Below are 13,007 nucleotides of genomic sequence, written 5' to 3' on the forward strand. Positions count from 1 at the left end.
AAGAGACCTTCACACCTCTAGGCCTCAAAACTGAATTTCTTCCATCTAGAAGCAGCCGAGGGAAAGCCTAAGAGTGCGTTTCCTGCGCATCCTGTGGAAAAGAACTCTGGTCTAAGTGTAGCAAAACGGGCTCTTACCAAATCACAAGCTTTACCAAACCACAAACCTTACCCAATCAACCACTTGCCCTTTCCCTGAAAATCTGCCTTCCTGGTCCCGCCCACTTGCGCCCTTTGCGGCCAAAGCGACGCGCTCAGCCCCAAAGGGCCCGCGTGAACGCTCCTAGGAGATCGTATTTTAAATACGATCACACAGGGCTCCGATTTTGATCAAAAGCCACCTCGGAAGACAGCAGTTTCCTGCTACAGCTCGCTGCCCGCTGCCCAAGCAGAGCAGAGCACCGGGCTGGGCGAGCGCGGGTAGGGGGCGGAGCCTCGCTGTGCCCGCCCCCGTGCGCGTCCGACGTCACTAAGCTGCGTCCCAGGGCTCGGCGGCGGCTGGGGTGGTGGTGGCGGGGCCGCCGAAGGCTGTCTGAGGTAGGCTGCTCTTGGCTCTCCCATGGAGGAGGAGGCGCTCGCTGCGGTCCCGGATGCACGGACTTCCCGCGGGACGTCGGCGGAGGCGGTTGCCGCGTGCGCGCAGGAGCGAGCTGCCTGCCTGGGGGTGTGAGCGGGCACCCGGGTCGCCCGCCGGCCTGCGACGGCCCTCAGGTAGCTACTTCCTGTGAGCCAGCTCCGTGCCGTCTGCGGGCGGAGAGAGGCCTCAGGGCCGACTTTGCTTTTGGCGTGTTGTGAGGTGGATGCAGCTTCCCCAGCGATCCGCAGTGAGGAAGTTCGTGGTGAGTCGGAATGCCGTTCACTCCGGCGGAAGTCTGGCTGGATGGCCCTGTCCCGCGTCGCATGCTCGATAAGTTCTGTTAGGTTAGTTTGATTTGCCTTCAGGAGTTTTTAGAAGGTGGCTTCTGCTTGGTAACGTATTGATTGTGCTTGTTTTTAATTCCGTAGCACTTAATAGGGTCGATGGATCTTCTTTTCATGTTACACAGATGCAATATCGTGGGTTCATGCCGCTTTCATTTCTTTACTATAAATGTCAACAAGACATTTAGGACTACATCTTCAGTTCTGTTTCTTGAGATTCTGTATCATATGCTCATTTCATACTTTAAAGTTAAAAGAGGAAGTCCGAGAGCAGAGGTCTTTACCTTCCAGTCAGCTGTGGTTTTTATAATACTAGCCAAATGCAAAGCACATGGAGGCCAATAACCGTATTTTTAAAAGTATTTAGGAATTTTCAGTCCTTTCATCTACCTTCATATTTTCTTCTTTCCAGGGTGGAACTACTTTGCCATGGTTAAGTACTTTAAATGGGAATAAAGAATAGCATTTCCAGGAAAATGAGAATGAGCAAATCATCTCTGCTTTTAAAAAGAAAGACCCTATTAAGCTCACATGTAAGTCAAAACTTTAGTTTCTAACGGCGTTGCTAAGTCAGGTTGGAGATAAGGTTCTGTTGCATTCGTTTGGGTTTAAAATTATTAGCCGAGGAACTGGGGAGTTCTCTCGATTGGTAGAGTGCTTATCCGTAATCGCCTTCCTAAAAAGCCCGACGTCTAGCAGCACACACCTGTCCTGCTAGTCTTGTTGAATCAGTGAGCTCCAGGTCCATTGAGAGAACCTGTCTGGGAAAAGATGTGGGGATTGACCAAGGACACTATGTCTTCCACAGATGTGACCCCTCCCCCCTACACACACACACACACACATACACACACACACACACACACACACACACACACACACACGCTAGCATGCCCGCAAGAAAAGTCAGAGCTAGATTTGACGTTAGAACTACTAAAAGCTTTAGAGGCTTTGGATATGGTGGCACAAGTCTAATTCAGGAGGCTGGTACAGGGGGATTTATTTCAAGATGAAAGCCGGCCTGGACTAGGTGGGGAGACTCTTCTGTCTTATTTAAAACAAAACAAAAATTCTTTAAAGTTTTAAGATGATGTGTAGCAGTCAGGAGTAGTAAGTAGACCGTCTCCTGAGAGCCTACATCGTGAGATATGCTTTCTGTGGCTGCACGTACTTCTGTATTACAAGTAGATGTAAGTAGATGCTGTCTTGTAATATTGTGTCAAGTAAGTGTTATTAGGGATAAGAAAAAGTTCCACTTGTTTTTGAAGATAAAAAATAATTTCCACATGACTGAAAAGTACCCTATTTTTTCCCCCTATCGAAACTATCCAAACCTTCACCTAAACTATTTTACCGACATATGTTGTGGTGGAGAGAAGAATTTCTCTGCGGAGTGACATGGTGATGGTGTGGGGTAAATAAGAGAACTAGGTGAAAGGGTGCAAAGTAACAGGCGTGTGGAGTAAGATGCTCGTGCACGGCATGAAAGTTATAGGTGATAGAGATTGTACTAGATTTTAAAAGTCCCTGCTTGACAAACCAGAGTACTACACACGTCTGTGTTGTAGAACTAAGCATATATTTGAGATTGCCATATGCCAAGCTATATATAACATTTTGTATATACTTAATTGGATTGATCTTGTGTAAATAAATTTGAAGTTAACCCTTGTATAAAGTTCTGTGATTGACTGTAGGTAAGAATAACTTGTGGTCTGGCAAAATAAATGGATTGCAGGTGTGTTTTATGACTTTGGCTTTGTGTCTGGCTTATAGGGGCTCTTCCATGGTCTGACACCTAAGTTATTCTGTGGTATCCCTAACTCTGCTCACTTAGGCTCAACCCTAGTCTCTCTCTTTTCCCAGAGGACAATGATTCTCCTTTTATGTCAGAGCTTTATTGTATTGCTGGTTTGTTCTTTTCCATCCCTTTCAAGTCTGCTCCTCAAGAACTCCTCCTCAGCCCTTTGGCCCCTTCAATGTGCTTTATCTTTTCCTCAGTGCAACATCCTTTGTTGTTTCAACCTGCCCCCGCCCCGGGAGGGACCGTTCTGAAGACAAGAGCTCTGGTCTGTTGTCACGACTGTACTCCCTGTTCGCAAATTCATTATGGACTCAGAACATCTTTGCTTAAGTAAATGTTTTAGGGAAGCCAGTTCTTTTTTGAGAGCCACAGTGAAGGAGGTTACGATCTACAGAAGCCACATTAATAAAGGTTAGAAACCCAGAGTGGTACAGTCTGAAGACTAGGGAATTCTTAAAACTTGGTAATTACTTTGGCTTCTGGAATTCAAGCAGTGCTTGCTTATAGGAGTGCCTTTTGACTGGGCCCTTTGCAACGGAGGCAGGTTAAGTAAACAGAGAAGTAGGAATAGGTTAGATTGACAGTACCCAACCTTGGAGATTGACTGTGTTTCACAAGGCACGTGAAATACAGTATTAGGAAATAAGATTTAAGAGTTGATGTGGGACACATGAAGGGTTTTAGTTACTGGGTTACAGAATTAAGACTGATAAATAGTGGGTGATCATCCTAAGATTTTTATTTTTATTTATGTACTGCATCCTAACTCCTAAGTTTTTCTCCTAAGCCGGAGAATAAGATTGGCAAGGATGTTTTCTACCTCAGTTGACAGCATTGTATGGTGTAAGTTGGACTAGGGCCAGGAGACATGGAGGTGCAGAGCAGATGGCAGACCTGTCTGCCCTCCAGGTAGGATACCTGTTTTGTCCTCTTTGGATGGATGATGAGGACAGTGACAGCATTGTCAGCAGCGGGAGGATAGCATGGGATAGAGAAGGTCACTGGAACCTGGTTTCAGCTGTCAGTTCCCGCTGTGACTAGGGGATGTCTCCTGGGACACCGAGAGAACTAAGGATGGAAGCTGAAGGCAGGCCTGGTTCTCCTACCTGCTGCTGCATGACAAGGGTTGTCATGTCTCGGCCTCACTCCTGCCTCATCCACATCTCCTTAAGCCCTTGTGGGGATGAAACATGAAAGGTTGCCAAGTTGAAAGCTGCGTATATAGTTGAGTTGGTGTAATTTTTAAGTTTGCTCATTTTGGTGATGGAGTTTCTTGTTTGTCATTTTGTAAAGGAAGTATTGGTATAGGCTTTTCTCATATATTACAACACATGAGAAATATACCATGCCACCCACCCCCACTCCTTGAGATACATATTCTCTGTGGTGTAGGTGAATGCAGGTCGAATTCGTCAGCTTTCTCAATATGTATTTCACTTCAGACATACTTGTATTCAATGGAAGTTTGCATTTTAAGTTTGTAGAATCAGTTGTGAAAATCGTAAGTTTGTTAAAATTTACAGCAAGATGGAAATTACAAATTTAAAATGTGCTTAAGAATCGAATCTAGCCTGGCATGATGGCGCATGCCTTTAATCTTAGCCTTTGGGAGGTGGAGGTAGAGTGTGAGGTCAGTACAACTTTCAGTACAGCAACGGCTGCATAAACTTTTTCTCAAATCAAAACAAGATTGGAGCTCACAGGCTAGGTGTGGTGGTGTACTACTTTAACTCCAGCCCTGGGAAGTAGAGGCTGGTGGATTTATCTCTTGAGTCCAAGGCCAGCCTGGTTTACAAATCTAGTTCCAGGCCAGCCAGGGCCCCACATTGAGGCTCGTTTTCTGGACCGTGATCCTTGAGCATGGGAACCTTTGATCGACAGTTCCTGGTATATAATAACTGCTCAGTGTATTTGCTGAACAGTCTTCCATGTAAATGATAGTAACAGTTGGGGGCCACTCTGCCTGAGGCCTTCTGAGAAATAGACCTATCATCTTTTGCTTGGAAATCTAGGTGAGGTTAAATTTAGCAAGTTTGCTTTTCCCTTTCTACCCAAGCTGCACACAGGCTGTTGAGCCTTCCTCTTAGCCCTGAAATGTACCAGTGTGTACCATCTATGTGGGTACACATATGGAGGCTTGAGAATGAAGGTATTGGGTGTCCTGCACCGTCAATTGCTGTCTCACTGAACCTGTAGCTATGCTGGCAACAAGCAAGCCTGAGCAATCCTATTTCTCTGCCTTCTCCCTCCTGTTCCCAGGACTGGTATTATAGGAACTGATAAGGCCATACCCAGTTTTCTGAAACATGGGTGTTTGGGATTGAACTTGGGTCCTCATATTTGCTGAGCCTTCTTCCAAGCCTTCTATGTTTTCTTGTTTAGCTCTCTGTAAGCTTGGCATTGTCTTATAAAAAAATGTGTCTATGGCCTGTGCTCTCAGCTGTGGTTGACCGTCAGTTACAGAGAGTGGGAACAGGGTACTACCAGACCAGAGATTAGCAAAGCCACTTATTTCTTTTGGGGCATCACACCTATGCCCTATTATTAAACCTTAAGTTCAAATGATCGTTTATTTTGATAGTTCAGTGGCTTGTGGCTGTCTTAGAATTTGAAGACAAGCCTCCCACTCCTCCCGCAACTGGAATGTCCAGAAGCACACAGACTGAAAAAGCAGTCTTAATTCTAGAAAGCCTGTTGAGTCAAATGCGCTACCACAGTGAGTGCTTTTGTGGGTAACCACCACAGATATCCAAAGTAATTGTCCATGAGGACCTTAGTGAGTTTGCAGATGAACAGTTTATCTTCTGGGAGCTGAAGACTTGACGCAGTGCTGGAGAGCACTTGTCACTCTTTTTTTTTTTTTCTTTTTATTTTTTTTAATATTTCTTTATTTTTTTCCATCTCCTTCCCTCCTCCTCCCCCTTCCCTCCCCTCCTTCTCCCCCTTCCCTCCCCTCCCCTCCACCCAAACCTCCCCTCCCTCCCTCTCAAGGCCAAGGAGCCATCAGGGTTCCCCACTCTATGCTAAGATCAGGGTCCTCCCAACTCCCCCCTGGACCAGGATGGTGATCGACCAAGCTGAGAAGGCTCCCACAGAGCCCGTCCATGCAGAAGACTCAGAGCCCAGAGCCATTGTCCTTTGCTTCTCAGTCAGCCCCCGCTGTTGGCCACATTCAGAGAGACGGGTTTGGTCGCATGATCCATCAGTCCCATTCCAACTGGAGTTGGTGATCTCCCATTAGTTCTGTCCCACCGTCTCCATGAGTGAACGCACCCCTCTCGTTCCTGACTTTCTCCCTCATGTTCTCGCTCCTTCTGCTCCTCATCAGGACCTTGGGAGCTCAGTCCAGTGCTCCAATGTGGGGCTCAGTCACCTTCCCCATCTGTCGCCAGCTGGAGGTTCCCTCACGGTCCTGACTTTCTTTCTCATGTTCTCTCTCCTTCTGCTCCTCATCAGGACCTTGGGAGCTCAGTCCGGTGCTCCAATGTGGGGCTCTGTCATTTTCTTCATCTATCGTCAGGTGGAGGTTCTATGGTGATATGCAAGAAATTCATCAGTATGGCTATAGGAACTGGCCTTTTCAGGCTCCCTCTCCTCAGCTGCCCAAGGAACTAACTGGGGGCGTCTCCCTGGAAACCTGGGAACCCCTCTAGGGTCAAGTCTCTTGACAACCCTCAGGTAGCTCTTTAAATTAAGATATATGCTTCCCTGCTCCCATAACCACCCTTCCTATATCCCAAGCACCCCATTCCTCCGAGCTCCCCCCGTTCTCCCCTTCACACTTTTCTCTCCCCATCTTCCCTTGGCCCAGTCTTGCCCAACCCTCAAGTTCCCAATTTTGCCTGGCGATCGTGTCTACTTCCAATATCCAGGAGGATTACTATATCTTTTTTTGGGAGTTAACCTTCTTATTATCTTCTCAAGAATCCCAAATTTATAGGCTCGATGTCCTTTAATTATGGCTAGAAACCGATTATGAGTGAGTACATCCCATGTTCATCTTTTTGGGTCTGGGTTACCTCACTCAGAATAGTGTTTTCTATTTCCATCCATTTGCCTGCAAAATTCAAGATGTCATTGTTTTTTACCGCTGAGTAGTATTCTAGCATGTATATGTTCCACAGTTTCTTCATCCATTCTTCCACTGAAGGGCATCTAGGTTGTTTCCAGGATCTGGCTATTACAAATAATGCTGCTATGAACATAGATGAGCATATGCTTTTGTTGTATGATTGGGCATCTCTTGGGTAGATTCCCAATAGTGGAATTGCTGGGTCCTGGGGTAGGTTGATCCCGAATTTCCTGAGAAACCGCCACACTGCTTTCCAAAGTGGTTGCACAAGTGTGCATTCCCACCAGCAATGGATGAGTGTACCCCTTACCCCACAACCTCTCCAGCAAAGGTTATTATTGGTGTTTTGGATTTTAGCCAATCTGACAGGTGTAAGGTGATATCTCAAAGTTGTTTTGATTTGCATTTCCCTGATAGCTAAGGAGGTTGAGCATGACCTTAAGTGTCTTTTGGCCATTCGAACTTCTTCTGTTGAGAATTCTCTGTTCAGTTCAGCGCCCCATTTTTTAATTGGGTTAATTGGCATTTTACCGTCTAGTCTCTTGAGTTCCTTATATATTTTAGAGATCAGACCTTTGTCAGTTGCAGGGTTGGTGAAGATCTTTTCCCAGTCAGTAGGCTGCCTTTGTGTCTTAGTGACAATGTCCTTTGCTTTACAGAAGCTGCTCAACTTCAGGAGGTCCCATTTATTCAATGTTGCCCTTAAAGTCTGTGCAGCTGGGGTTATGCGTAGGAAACGGTTCCCTGTGCCCATTTGTTGTAGAGTACTTCCCACTTTCTCCTCTATCAAGCTCAATGTGTTCAAATTAATATTGAGGTCTTTAATCCATTTGGACTTGAGTTTTGTGCATGGTGATAGATATGGATCTACTTTCATTCTTCTACAGGTTGACATCCAGTTATGCCAGCACCATTTGTTGAAGATGCCCTCTTTCTTCCATTGTGTACTTTTGGCTCCTTTATCAAAAATCAGGTGTTCATAGGTTTGTGGTTTAAGATCCGGGTCTTCTATACGATTCCATTGGTCAACTTCTCTGTTTTTATGCCAATACCAAGCTGTTTTCAATACTGTAGCTTTGTAATAGAGTTTGAAGTCAGGGATGGTAATGCCTCCAGAAGTACCTTTATTGTATAAGATTTTTTTGGCTATCCTGGGTTTCTTGTTTTTCCATATAAAGTTGATTATTGTCCTCTCAATCTCTGTGAAGAATTTTAATGGGACCTTGATTGGGATTGCATTGAATCTATAGATTGCTTTTGGTAGAATTGCCATTTTTACTATGTTGATCCTCCCAATCCACGAGCAGGGGAGATCCTTCCATTTTCTGGTATCCTCTTCAATTTCTTTCTTCAAAGACTTAAAGTTCTTGTCAAATAGATCCTTCACTTCCTTGGTTAGAGATACTCCCAGATATCTTATGCTATTTGTGGCTATTGTGAAAGGTGATACTTCTTTGATTTCCCTCTCTGCTTCCTTATCCTTTGTGTATAGGAGGGCGACTGATTTTTTGGAGTTAATCTTGTAACCTGCCACGTTACTGAAGGAGTTTATCAGCTGTAAGAGTTCTTTGATGGAGTTTTTGGGGTCGCTTATGTATACTATCATATCATCTGCAAATAATGAAAGTTTAACTTCTTCCTTTCCAAATTGAATCCCCTTGATTCCCTTATGTTGTCTTATTGCTATTGCTAGAACTTCAAGCACTATATTGAAGAGATAAGGAGAGAGTGGACAGCCTTGTCGTGTTCCTGAATTTAGTGGGATAGCCTTGAGTTTCTCTCCGTTTAGTTTGATGTTAGCTGTCGGCTTGCTGTAAATAGCTTTTATTATATTTAGGAATGACCCTTGTATCCCTAATCTCTCCAAGACCTTTATCATAAAAGGGTGCTGAATTTTGTCAAATGCTTTTTCAGCATCTAATGAGATGACCATATGGTTTTTTTCCTTCAGTTTATTTATATGATGGATTACATTGATAGATTTTCGTATGTTGAACCAGCCCTGCATCTTTGGGATGAAGCCTACTTGATCGTAATGGATAATTTTTCTAATGTGTTCTTGGATTCGGTTTGCCAGTATTTTATTGAGAATTTTTGCGTCAATGTTCATGAGTGAGATTGGCCTGTAATTCTCTTTCTTGGTTGAGTCTTTGTGTGGTTTAGGTATCAGGGTAACTGTGGCTTCATAGAAGGAATTTGGCAGTGACTCTTGTGTTTCTATATTATGAAATACCTTAAGGAGTATAGGTATTAGGTCTTCTCGGAAGTTCTGGTAGAATTCCGCATTGAAACCATCTGGTCCTGGGCTCTTTTTGGTAGGGAGGTTTCTGATAACAGTTTCTAATTCTTCGCGACTAACAGGACGATTTAGAGCATTTACCTGGTCCTGGTTTAACTTTGGTATATGGTATTTATCTAAAAAACTGTCCATTTCTTTTACATTTTCCAATTTTGTGGCATACAGGCTTTTGTAGTAAGATCTAATGATTCTCTGAATTTGCTCTGTGTCTGTGGTTATGTCCCCCTTTTCATTTCTGATCTTATTAATTTGCGTGTTCTCCCTCTGCCGTTTGATTAGTTTGGCTAAGGGTTTGTCAATCTTGTTGATTTTCTCCAAGAACCAGCTTCTTGTTTCATTGATTCTTTGGATTGTTTTCTGTGTTTCTATTTTGTTGATTTCTGCCCTCAATTTGATTATTTCCAGTCTTCTACTTCTCCTAGGTGAGTCTGCTTCTTTTTTTTCCAGAGCTTTCAGGTGTGCTGTTAAGTCACCAATGAGTGCTTTCTCCGTTTTCTTTAAGTGGGCACTTAGTGCTATGAACTTTCCTCTTAGCACTGCTTTCATTGTGTCCCATAGGTTTGAGTATGTTGTGTCTTTGTTTTCATTAAATTCAAGAAAGACTTTAATTTCTTTCTTTATTTCTTCCTTGACCCAGGTGTGGGTCAGTAGTTGACTGTTCAGTTTCCATGAGTTTGTGGGCTTTCTGGGGGTAGCATTGTTGTTGAATTCTAATTTTAGTCCATGGTGATCCGATAAGACACAGGTGGTTACTAATATTTTTTTGTAATTGTGGAAGTTTGCTTTGTTACCAAGTATATGGTCAATTTTCGAAAAGGTTCCATGAGCCGCAGAGAAGAAGGTATATTCTTTCCTATTTGGGTGGAATGTTCTATAGATGTCTGTTAAGTCCATTTGGTTCATTACCTCTATTAAGTCTTTCAATTCTCTGTTAGGTTTCTGTCTGATTGACCTGTCCATTGGTGAGAGGGGAGTGTTGAAGTCTCCAACTATTAGTGTGTGTGGTTTGATGGCTGCCTTGAGATCTAGAAGTGTTTCTTTTACATAAGTGGGAGCTCTTATATTAGGGGCATAGATATTCAGGATTGAGACTTCATTCTGATGGATTTTTCCTGTTATGAGTATAAAGTGTCCCTTTCCATCTCTTCTGATTGATTTTAGTTTGAAGTCAACTTTGTTGGAAATTAGTATGGCCACACCCGCTTGTTTCTTAGGGCCATTTGCTTGATAAACCTTTTCCCAACCCTTTACTCTGAGTAGGTGTCTGTCTTTGTGGTTGAGGTGTGTTTCTTGTAAACAGCAAAATGTTGGATTCTGTTTTCGTATCCAGTCTCTTAGCCTGTGCCTTTTTATAGGTGAATTGAGTCCATTGATATTAAGTGATATTAATGACCAGTGGTTGTTAACTTCAGTCATTTTTAGTAGTAGAGTTTGTGTGTTTCCCTTCTTCTAGTTGTGCTGGCGAAGGGTCGCTAGATGCCTGCGTTATTGTGGGCGTTGTTGGACTCCTTGGTTTGTGATTTTCCTTCTATTACTTTCTGCAAGGCTGGATTTGTGGCTGCGTATTGTTTAAATCTGTTTTTGTCCTGGAATATCTTGTTTTCTCCATCAATGGTGAATGCAAGCTTTGCTGGGTATAATAGTCTAGGCTTGCATCCATGTTCCCTTAGTGTCTGTAGCACATCTATCCAAGCTCTTCTGGCTTTCATGGTTTCCATTGAGAAATCGGGTGTAATTCTGATAGGTTTCCCTTTATATGTTACTTGACCTTTTTCCTTTGCAGCTCTTAATATCTGTTCTTTATTCTGTATGTTTTGTGTTTTGATTATTATATGGCGTGGGGATGCTTTCTTTTGATCCAGTCTATTTGGTGTTCTGTAGGCTTCTTGTACCTTCATAGGAACATCCTTCTTTAGGTTGGGGAAGTTTTCTTCTATAATTTTGTTGAATATGTTTTCTGGGCCTTTGAGTTGTAATTCTTCTCCTTCTTCTACCCCAATTATTCTTAGGTTTGGTCTTTTCATGGTGTCCCAGATTTCCTGAATATTTTGTGTTAAGAATTTGTTAGATTTGTTTAGTTCTTTAATCTGTGAGTTTATTTCCTCTATTGTATCTTCAGAGTCCGAGATTCTTTCTTCCATCTCTTGTATTCGGTTGGAAATACTTGTCTCTGAAGTTTCTGTTCGTTTACTCAGAGTTTCCATTTCCAGTCGTCCCTCAGATTGTGTTTTCTTCAGTACCTCCATTTCATTTATCAGGTCTTGTACTGTTTCCCTTACCTGCTTGATTGCTTTTTCTTGTTTTTCTTGTTTGTCTTGGGTATCTTTGAGAGATTTATTTATTTCCTCTACCTTTTTGTTTGTCATCTCCATTTCTTTATGGCAGTTTTTTACCTCCTGTTTAAGGTCCTCTATTATTTTCATAAAGTACTGTTTAAGGTCGGTTTCTTCTATATCTTCTGGGGTAGGGTGTTCAATTCTTGTTGTTTCGGGATGTCTGGCTTGTGGTGATGTCATGTTGCCTTTCATGTTGTTGGAGGAGCTCCTGCATTGGCGCCTGCCCATCTCTTCCTTCAAAAGGAGCCCGGAGGCGTTTGGTGTCCTAGACCAATCTTTGCTGTGACTGAAACTGGTTGGATCTCCCCAGTGGGAGAGGAGGACCTATTCCTTGCATCACAATCTGGAGAAGCCCGCACTCCCTTGCAGGAATCCTCAGACCTGCCTGGAGGCCAGAGTCTGACTCCTCTGGGTGGATGGCCTTAGAACAGGAGCAGGACACCTGAGAACACTAGGGAAAGCTTGGGAGACACAAGCCTGCAGAGGGAAGTGGGAGTAGGGGGTCTGTGCTCTCTTCCAGGGCAGGTTGCCCCAGGGTCCGCATTCACTCACCAGTTCAGATGGAATGTCAGGGCACAGGATCAGGGATTCCAGGCAGCCCAGGGTCGCAGCCCAGAGAAAAGGGCCAAGGTGGGGGCAGGGCGGGATGGAATACCACACATCGAACCTGGCAGCACAATCTGAAGGAGCCAGCACCCCTCCGCAGGAATCCTCAGACCTGCCTGGAGGCCAGAGTCTGACCCCTTTGGGTGGATGGCCTTAGAACAGGAGCAGGACACCTGAGAACACTAGAGAAAGCTTGGGAGACACAAGCCTGCAAAGGGAAGTGGGGGTAGGAGGTCTGTGCTCTCTTCCAGGGCAGGTTGCCCCAAGGTCTGCATTCACTCACCAGTTCAGATGGAATGTCAGGGCACAGGATCAGGGATTCCAGGCAGCCCAGGGTAGCAGCCCAGACAAAAGGGCCAAGGTGGGGGCAGGGCGGGATGGAATACCACACAGCGAACCTGGCAGCACAATCTGAAGGAGCCCGCACTCCCTTGCAGGAATCCTCAGACCTGCCTGGAGGCCAGAGTCTGACTCCTCTGGGTGGATGGCCTTAGAACAGGAGCAGGACACCTGAGAACACTAGGGAAATCTTGGGAGACACAGGGACGGGAGAAATGGACACAAGCCTGCAGAGGGAAGTGGGGGTAGGGGCCACTTGTCACTCTTGCAAGGACCCCACTCACAGCCATCTGTAGCTCCTGTCCCAGGAGACCTGACACCCTCTGTGAGGACACCAGCAACACACGCGCATGCTTTCATGTAGGCAAAACACTTAAACAGAAAATAATCCTTTAAACATTTTTTAAAGTCTGTCTTCTAAGACAGAACAGTAATTGAGAATTTTTTAGAACCACGTGTACATGATTGAGTCAACTTGTTCCCAAACCTTAACTTTGTATGTTTGGTTAGTATATAAGTAAAAGTCCAAAGAAAAGGGAAAGTAGATTTTAAACAGTATCATGAAACTCTAAATGTGAAGGAAATTCATATATAAGGAAGGCATAATAAAATAGGAGCAATTAACTTTTGT

At 44.2% G+C, this 13,007-nt stretch overlaps 1 protein-coding gene across 10 annotated transcripts in view; it reads left to right on the plus strand.

The window, feature by feature from the left end:
- The first annotated feature begins 486 nt into the window (after positions 1–486).
- Nipa2 (NIPA magnesium transporter 2) overlaps positions 487–13,007 on the plus strand; it is a 29,087-nt gene continuing 16,566 nt past the window's right edge. For 2 of the 10 annotated variants that reach the window (XM_038314095.2, XM_038314093.2), the window contains exons 1-2: positions 487–920; positions 1,333–1,453. The gene's annotated coding sequence lies outside the window, so the exon portion shown is untranslated. The remainder of the gene's footprint in view (positions 921–1,332; positions 1,454–13,007) is intronic. The other 8 variants (XM_038314096.2, XM_038314094.2, XM_038314100.2 and 5 more) reach the window with 5 other exon arrangements.

The sequence above is a fragment of the Arvicola amphibius genome, chromosome 12 (genome assembly GCF_903992535.2).
Source record: "Arvicola amphibius chromosome 12, mArvAmp1.2, whole genome shotgun sequence".
NCBI lineage: Eukaryota > Metazoa > Chordata > Mammalia > Rodentia > Cricetidae > Arvicola > Arvicola amphibius.